The sequence below is a fragment of the Apteryx rowi genome, unplaced genomic scaffold, assembly GCF_003343035.1.
Source record: "Apteryx rowi isolate R43461 unplaced genomic scaffold, aptRow1 scaffold_0, whole genome shotgun sequence".
NCBI classification, from domain to species: Eukaryota; Metazoa; Chordata; class Aves; order Apterygiformes; family Apterygidae; genus Apteryx; species Apteryx rowi.
Genome location: NW_020447195.1, coordinates 11,530,913 through 11,539,828, shown reverse-complemented (window position 1 = coordinate 11,539,828; position 8,916 = coordinate 11,530,913).

The window sequence follows — 8,916 nt, the reverse complement described above, 5'->3', positions numbered from 1 at the left end:
GATGGGGAGCACACGGTGCCAGCGGGCGGCTCCCCACACGCTGCCGGGATCCTGTCTGGGAGCCCCACGGCATCAGCCACATTTCTCCCCCTGCCCAGACCGTCAGGGACTGGAGCTCACCAGGCAGCACCCCGGGCAGCTTTGGGCTCCCCTGGCCCCGGGCGTGAGCCCTCAGCCCAGGCAAGACCCTGTTTGTGGGTCTGGCTCTGGAGCAGGCCACGGTGTGAGCCCCCAGCATGGGCCTGCATGGATGGAGATGCACCAGGTCCTCCAGCTGCAGGTCCATTCCCTCCAGAGCACAGCCCCTGCGGAGGTGCCTCCTCGCACAGGGAGGCTTCGAGGGTTCGGAGGGGCCACGGGAAGGCTGGGGGTGACCTGTGCAGGCTGCCGGGATCCTGCCCCAGGCAGCCCCCGAGGGAGGGAACAGGAGAGCTGCTGTGACTGTTCCTCCCCCAGCAGTGGCAACCCACAGGGCCAGAGCTGAGCTCTGCTCCGGAAGGAGAGCCTCAGCCTTGGGAAAAGTCCAGGAGGAGCCGCACAGCCAGGTCGAGCTGTCACTGCGAGCAGCCGGCAGGGAGGTGGGGGCATCTGTGCAATGCCGAGGGCCCCGGGCGGACCTGCAGCGATGCCCCCGCAGGGAGCAGGTTTCTGCGACCATGTGCACAGACACCTGTGACCCTACGCTGTCCGGCTCCTTGGCTCTGCCCCGCCGTCTCTCCTGTTTGCTGCCCTCAGAGTTTGGGAGCAGTGTCTAGCACAGCCAGGCTGTCTTGGGCCAGCTCTCTCCGTGCGAGGGGCTGCTATGACTGGGGACAAGCGCTGTGCATAAGGAGCACGGTGCCAGCATCCYGCTGGGGACCTGCCGCTGGGAGGGGAAAAGGCTTTTTGCTCTTTTGCAGGGTTTCCCCAGGGAGGGCACTCACATCTCATGCTACAGTGCGGAGTGGGGCCGGTGCCAGGCGAGGGGCAGGCGTGCTGCTCCCCTCGGCAGCGCCTGGGCTGCTCTGCTCCGTGCTGTGTCCCAGCGCACCAGCTGCTCCTCAGCACACACACGCACTGGACACGTGTGCGCACACAGCAGCACCCCTGGGCAGCTTTAGCCCCCAGCCCAGATGGATGGGCTCTTGCTTGCTCACTGTGCTTCAGCCTTTGAGTTTCACCCTGGCACCCCTGCCTGCGGAGAAGCCAAACACGCGGATGGAGCCTGGCCCACAGTGTCCATGTCACAGCATGCAGCGGGGGGGGGCAGCGCATTTTATTCCAGAAGACTCAGATAACTTCCAAACTCTGCCTTGCAGAGCAGCAAGGGATCAGCTCAAGCCTGGGGCGAGCCCAGGTTCCTGGTGCATGAAATCGAGGGAAGGAGCTGGGGGAGGAAGGCGTTAGTCAGCACCGGGGAGCAGAGCCGGCCCGAGCGAGGCTTTCTCCGTGCTGCATGTATTAGCATGGGTAATGTGACTTAAATACCTAACCTTGAGATGCTCCTGACAGATCCCCTCGACAAGCGGCTGCCTGGGGGAGGGGATGCTCCAATCATCCCCGAGCCCGAGGAAAGGAGCCTTTCATCATCTGGCCTTTCAAGAGCGAGGCTCCTTCAGAGGACCCGCTCCGCGGCTCCAGAGCCCCCGGGTGCCTTGGGGGACGCCGCGAGATCTCAGCGCTGCCTGTCCAGCGCAGCCTTGTCCAGGCTCCATCCCGCCTGGCCTTGGAGGAGATGCTGGGGGCAAAGTGCTGCGTCGCGCTCTCCGCCCTTAGGGCTGCAGGGAGTCGTCGCTTCCCTCAGGCTTTTCCGGTGCTGCAGACAAGGCAGGTCTTACACAGACGACACAGCACAGACCACAGCAAGAAAACGCCCCCAAACCCCCCTGCTCCTTTCACACTGCCCCAGCCACGTCCAATCCCCAGAGGATGGAAAGAGAAGCCCCACCGGTTCCTGTTGTGGTGGTCTCCCAAACGGCTGCAACGCAGCTCCCCAGACCACCGCGCGGGGAGGCCCCCGGCCCCAGCAGGGCTGCTGGGACCTTGGGGGGGTGTCCGGCCCCGGCTGGCCTGGGAATGCCCCCAGCGGGGTGTCATCCCCCCCCCCCAGCACCTTGGCATTGCTGCCTGCTGCTGCCGTCTGTCCAGGAGCGAGCCCGGGGCTGCGACGGTTTGTTCGAGTAGTGCAAAAGACACTGAAAAGCGGAGCTTCCCCAGGACTCGGCTGTGATGCCAGCAAGGAGCTGTGGATCCGACCAAGGCCAGTAGGAAATCTGCAGCTGCCTCTGCCCTGGCCGTGCCGTGGTGCAGAGCTGGTGCTGCCCTGGCCGGGTGGATACGATGGCAGGGAAAGGGAAGGTGGCAAGCCAGGGAGAGAGGGACCCAGCTCTTCATGGATCCTGAAATGCCCCCTCTGGAAGAGGAGTTGAATGTCTATGGCCTGGAAACATAAGGCCTGTGGTTTGAAGCCTGATTTATCTTAACAACAGACCTCAGCAGCAACAGGGAAAAAGGAGGGGGGGAGGGGGAACAACCACCCTATAACCAACCCTGAAGCCTTCCTGTGCAGCTGTCAGCAGGCAGGGAAGGGTTTGAGCTGCATAAATAAATGCACTGACAGGAAGAAAAGGGAACGTGCTGAAACTAAAACCTGCTCTTTCCAAAGCAAAATACACAGAAATGCCAACCAGCCATGGGCAGCGTGCGGGTGGTCGGCCACTCGGCCTGCACAGTCTGCCGGGAGGGCACGGAAACGTGCAGTCCGTCCAAACGGGGCGCTGGCGTCTGGGCTGAGCCTGGCTTCCAAATCTCCTCCCACTGCGCTGGGCAGCACAGGGCCGAGGGCTCAGCCCACAGCTGCCCAAGGCTCCGGAAGAGGTTTCCAGCCCGCTGGAGGGGGACAGTCACCACCCAACAGGCAGCCAGAGGTGCCCCAGCGCGAGTGGCCAGGGACGATGCAGGGAGCCCAGCCGGGCATCCCGAGCACCGTCCCCAGCTCGGGGCTCTGCAGCCAAATCCTGACTTTGAGAGCCCGTTTCAGGCTCCGTATCCACCTGCGTGAGGCAGGACAAGCGTTTTACTACCCGATGAGCCTTCCGTCACTGGTCTGAAAAATTTGTGTCCCTGGGAGGTAAATGTACCTCAAGCTCTACTTCTGATCCTAGCACGTAGCAGGAACATCAGGCACCTCTTCTGATCCCATCAAAGCCATCAGGATCAAATGCCGCCTCCACGGCAGGCAGGAAGCCGAAGCCCAGCACTCGGCGGGGGCGGCACGAGCAGGCAGGGACGTGCCGTGGCGGGTGCACGAGGCTGCGGGAGCGGGGCCAGCCCACGTCCCCTCTCCGGCCGCCCTGGTGCTCCGCTGGAGCCAGCACCGAGACCCTGCGCTGGGGACAGCTGGCTCCTGATTTAGGCTTTAAATCTCCAGCCGGCTGCTCCCCTCGGAAAGGGAGCATTTTCCAGCTTTGGCATTTAGCCCCAGTCCTGCTGCTTCTTTTGGTTAATGTCAGGGAAAAGCCCAAACTGAACCTGATTCACTCCCATCCCATCCCGGCCAGGAGAGCTGTGYATACGTGCGCATTGCAATCCCTTCCCTGGGAGCAGCCTTATTTCAGCACACGTTGCTGCAGGCCGAGCAGGTATCTCTGGTTAACTACAGCAAATGGCCTTATGTGATTAGGGCCAGTAATCTGCCAATCTGGTTAAACTTCCTTGCGGGATTGCTCGGGCGCGGGAGCATGGTGACCACCAGCGAGCTGTCCCCCTGCCTCGCCAGCGCGGCCGGCTCCACTCCCGCCAGCCGGGCACACGGTCGCCAGCGCCACCCCGCAGGGCGGTGAGCACCGGGGTGGAAAGATGAGCTCAGGGCGGAGGCCGGGGATGCGGASCCCCACGGTCAGGTCCGTCCTCTGTCGCTGGCGCTTCTCCTCCTCCCTTCCCGCGCTCAGCGCCCTGGGGAAGCCGCTCGGGTCCCTCCGCACCGTCCCGGGAGCGCAGGCCCGGCCGGGCTGGAGGCTCCTCCGTGCAGCCCCACTGTGCACCTGCGAGCCGGGGACTCCGTTTTCGTGGAGCAAGCAGCCCCTCTTGGGAGAAAACGGAGCTGCTTCGTCCTGCCCTCGGCTAAGTGACGGYGGCCGGGTCTCCAGCCTCCTGCCCCCAGCGCCGGCGACCGCTGCCTCGGCGCTCCCGCAGCGCCCACGGCTCCCTGGCCCCGGGGCCGAGCGGCTCCCTGGCCGCGGCTCCACGAGGCACCGTGATGCCGGTGCGATGCCGGTGCCCCCGGGCCGGGGCTGCTGCAGCGCGTTGGGGAGGTGGAGGGCTGGGGCCAGGCGCTCGCYGCAGAGCAGCAGCAGCTGGGAAGCGCCTGCCTCCGCTGCCCGTTTCCTGCGCTCGCGGAGCCGAGCGGCCTGATGACAGGAGGGAGCAATTCTGGGAATGCACCTGCCTGTCCCCCCGCGTCCTGCTCCCCCCGGCCCTCTGCCATCAACGGGGGAAGCAACCACGTCACTTTAATCACGCGGCACGGAGCCGGAATTGCCAGGAAGGCAATAATGACCACTCAGGAACAGTTTTATATTTGGAAACCCATGAGATGCTTTTGCATTTTAAAGTGCATTTGATGAGTGACACAGAAGGCAGCAGCACCCAAAACCAGAAGGGCGCTCACGGGACCGGTGACGGGGCAGGACCTCTGCCACATCTCAGGGCTGCAAGGGACCCGGCCCATGCAAAGCGCTTCTCCGTGACAGTCCGAGAACGGCGTGACGTGGGCAGAAAGACGTCATCGCCAGCCCTGCAGCTGGGACGGACTGCGGCCACGAACGAGGCTGAGAGGATGTGGCCGGGGAGAAGTCCTCGCTTGGTCAGTACCAAATTAAAGGTCAAGCAGCGTTTTGTGGGCAACCTGAAAGTGCAAAACACCATGTAAGTGTGCGGCCCCCCCCGTTATCAATAAGTAACAGGAGCGGTACAAACGTCCACAAAATGCCCGGGCCGCAGGCGAGGCGAGGCAGAGCCGTGTCACTAATGCCCTAAACGGGTAGTTTCTCAGCGGGGAGAGCACGGTGCCTTGGGGCAGGACCGCAGCAGGGCAGGGAGCGCACGAGCGTGAAAACCCGCACGGTCCATGAGGCCAGGACGGGGTGCCAGGACCCCTCTCCTGTTGCAGGGTTCCCACGAAAGACGGCCTGTCCTTGCCATCATTTCTGGATATCCCCAGGCTTCTTCTGACACCTCGTTTCTCTGTTTCCTTCCCTCAGCCTCAAACTCTACCTCAAAACATGTTTCTGCCTCTCACCCGATCAGGGCTAGTCCGACATCCCAGCTCAGCTGATTTGTGGTATTTAGCCTCAGCCCAGTATCGCAGCACTCAAGCACCTCGCAGTGATTTTTCCCAGGTAGGTACAAGAGGAACCCGGGAGCAGGAACGTCGCACGGTGCAAACCCCGTATGAGCACCCCGAGGTTACAACCGGAGCGTCAGCATTGCTCACAGCCGCAGGGGTTGGAAAGGAAAGCAACTAAAAGCCGTTTTGGTTTGAGATATTTCCCCCTTCCTGTACACRGGGTCATTCGGAGCAGCAGTGCCTGAGGAGCAGCTCGGGAGCTGACGCTGGGGCTGGGGAGAGCATGAGAGCTGCTTTGCGCCTCCCTGGGCCACCTGCAGAATTTTAATGCTGGGGGATGCAGAGCAGCAGCCTCCGCGAGGGGCCACACCAGCCGGAGTGACCGTGTGAATTTTAAAACGGAAGAAGTTGCAGGGAGCAGCTCCGGGAGAGTCCCTGAGCCGCGGCAGGCCTCCGGCGCCCCGCACCGCCGGGCTGCACGGCTTCGCTTCGGGGCTCCCGCCGTGCTGCCGCAGCGCTCGGGGCCCCGGCGCGTCGGGGCTCTGCCAGGCGCCCCGGCGCTGCCGGATCCGATTCCCCCGCCGCGACCCGCAGGCCCTCGCCGCCCGAGCTCCGGAAGAGCCACCTAGCTGCAGAAAATGAAATCTGATCTCATCGCCTCTGCGCTTTTAATGCTCTTTATTACATACTGGGGGGAAAAAAGGAGAAGAAAGGCAACCTGATGCTACTAATGAGCCCATCTGCCTGACACGGGCATATTGCTGGAAAGCAGCAAGAAAAAGCAAACAGGAGTGCACGCTGCTGGGGGGGAGGACGGAGGAGGGAGAAAGGGGGGTTGTTTATGACAAAGCATAAATTATTCACAYGCGCAGAGACATGTGGAGGAGCAGAGGGCTTTCATCTGAGAAGCACCTCCGTGCCCGAGCGAGAACRGGGCTGGGGGGGATCTGGGTGCGGACGCATCGTGCACGGCCTTGTTCTCCCCGGCCCCCGACCCAGCGGGTCCCGCTCGGGGCACCGTTGCCCCAGGGCCTGGCACTGAGACCCACATGAGGGTTGTTTCCCAAGTCCTTCCAGCCCTGCAGACAAACCCACCCGCTCAGATAAACAACGCCACTCCGCAGCTCAGTCTAGACCAACTCGGTTTGCAACGGGATAACTGAAATCCCGTGGGCACAGATTTATTTTTTCCACTGCTGCCATTAAAAATAACTAACTGCTACTTCTGGCTGCAAGGTGAATTCACAGCCTGGCAGCCGAAGGCGCTAAGGGAGGAACCTTTCCCTTTGGACTCGCCTTTGGACCTCGCAGCCCCTCTGTTCTCCACCCGAAACGCAGGGAAACGGGGGCTGCTGCCAACCAGGTTCCCGCACGGTCTCTGCTCCTTCGGCCCCCCAGTTCGGTCCTGGTGTTCAGAGTTAAACGTGGGGAGTGTCAAGGGCAAAGCAATCTCGACTGAGGCAGCTTGTACTTAATTTAATTTGTTGCCAATTAACACAAACTTGGCTCCGCACGGCCCCGGCTCCGGCGCGGGGCGCCCGTGGCCCACCGGCCTCGGCGGTGTCCYGCTCCGGCATGGTGCTAAGCGGGTGCCCAGGTGTGGGCTGGCTGGATGCACAGGAATAAATTAATTGGGCGCCCATGCACGAGCTAATTGGGTGCTGAGCATAAGTTTATTGGGTGCTCATGGGTGAACTAAAAAGGTGTTCATGCACAAACGCATTGGGTGCACGTGTGTAAATTAATCGGGTGCTCATGCATGTCGGCAGTAAACCCTGCAACCGATGCCAGGGCAGGCGAGGGGACGCGGGCAGCGTCACATGCTGCTGCGGTACCGGCCGCTGCTGCTGGTCACCCCRGGGCTCTCGCAATCCCTCATGCGCTGTCACAAACGAAACGGATCTCAGCCATCGGAAAGTACGATCCCACTTTTCACCTCCTCCACCAGACCCATCGCGCTCATGCGAGATTCGTTCCATGTACACTTTCTCACGACTAAGCATTTCTTCTGTATGCGAAGCGCCACCARTTACGACCCTGTCTCCTACAGCTTATCTCGCTTTCAAGCCCCGGCAGGACGTTCCCGCTTTACCCCAGGGCGAGCGGTTTTGTTTCAGCAGCAGCTTGTTACGAACCTCGCCAAAAGCTCTTGCAAATCCACACGAGCGAGCGGTGACCCTTTCCCGCAGCCCAGGAGGGGYGGAAGCGCTGCAGAGCTCCGCGTTCAGCTGCCACGTGGCACGGGCCGGGGTCGTTCCCGGCGGCTGCGGGCGCCCAAGGCCGAGCTCTCGCAGGCACCCGCCAGCCCGGGCCATACCCGGCTTTGCTCCCTTTCACCGCGTGTCCTCCAGCTGCTGGGAGACGCGTCCTGCTCAAGGGAATTCAAACGTTGCGAAATCGCCCAACTSTGCAAATAAACGACTCTTGCCCTTGAAAGCCTGKCTAGTGTGCTGGGGGATGGCAGCTTGCAACGAGAGCTGCACAGTCCCACAGCGCCGCTCCAACGGGGACGGAATCGGAAAGCGAGGGGAAAGGTGGCTCTGGGAACGTACAGAGCCCCGGAGCAACTTGTGCCGTGTAACATCTGCTCCCGGGTGTTTGCTGAGAGGGTTCAAGAAGGAAGGTCTCTGCCTTGAGCTTCAGGGGGCGGCTGACCTTCCCGCGCAGCTCTTCCCGAAGACTGATTATTTCCTCATCCAAACGCTCCYGATCTGCGGAGCTCCTTACACAGACCTATACAAACATGAGCCAGATTCCKCAAAGTTTCCTTATTAGTTTCTTTGATGAAGCCCTTTCACTTCGGCAACCCCGAGCTGGGCTCCGGAGCATTATCCCGAGTGCTTCCGTGGGGGAAAGCGCTTCTCGGACGGAGCAAAGCAGCAACCGCCCGGAGACCCGGCAGRAGCCCCGGCCCTCGCCTCCGCTGCCGCCAGGGGCCCGTGGCAGGACGGGGAGCGGGCAGAAGGCCGGCGCAGGCGGGCAGGAGGGTGCTGCATTGCGACGGCTGGCGCCAGCCCCGGCCCGGCATGGCACGGCGTGGCGGTGATGTTGCCGTGACCCCTCCAGGGCCCAGGCAGGGGCTCGGCGCCCGGCGTCCCCCCGCCAAAAGGCCCAAGGCTGCTGCCAGCCCCGGCTCCTGCCAGAGCTCTCGGGCCTGGCAGTGCGGACACAGCTGCGTCCGATGGGATGGGGATGGGGATGGGATAGGATGGGGTTGGGGATGGGGACCAGACGGGGACAGGGACAGGGTTGGGGTCAGGGACAGGGATGCGATGGGGCTAGGGACAGGAACAGAGATGGGGACAGGGATAGGGACAGGGACGGGGAGAGGGATGGAGACAGGGATGGGGATGAAGACGGGGATGAGGACGAGGACAGAGATGTGGATGGGGACAGGGATAGGGAGAGGGACGGGGATGAGAACGGGGGTGGGGATGGGGACAGGGATGGGGATGAGGATGGGGACGGAGACGAGGACGGGGATGGAGAGGAGGACGGGGACAAGGACGGGGATGAGAATGTGAATGGGGATAGGGAGAGGGATGGGGATGGGGATGAGGATGAGGATGGGGACAGGAACGGGGACGGCC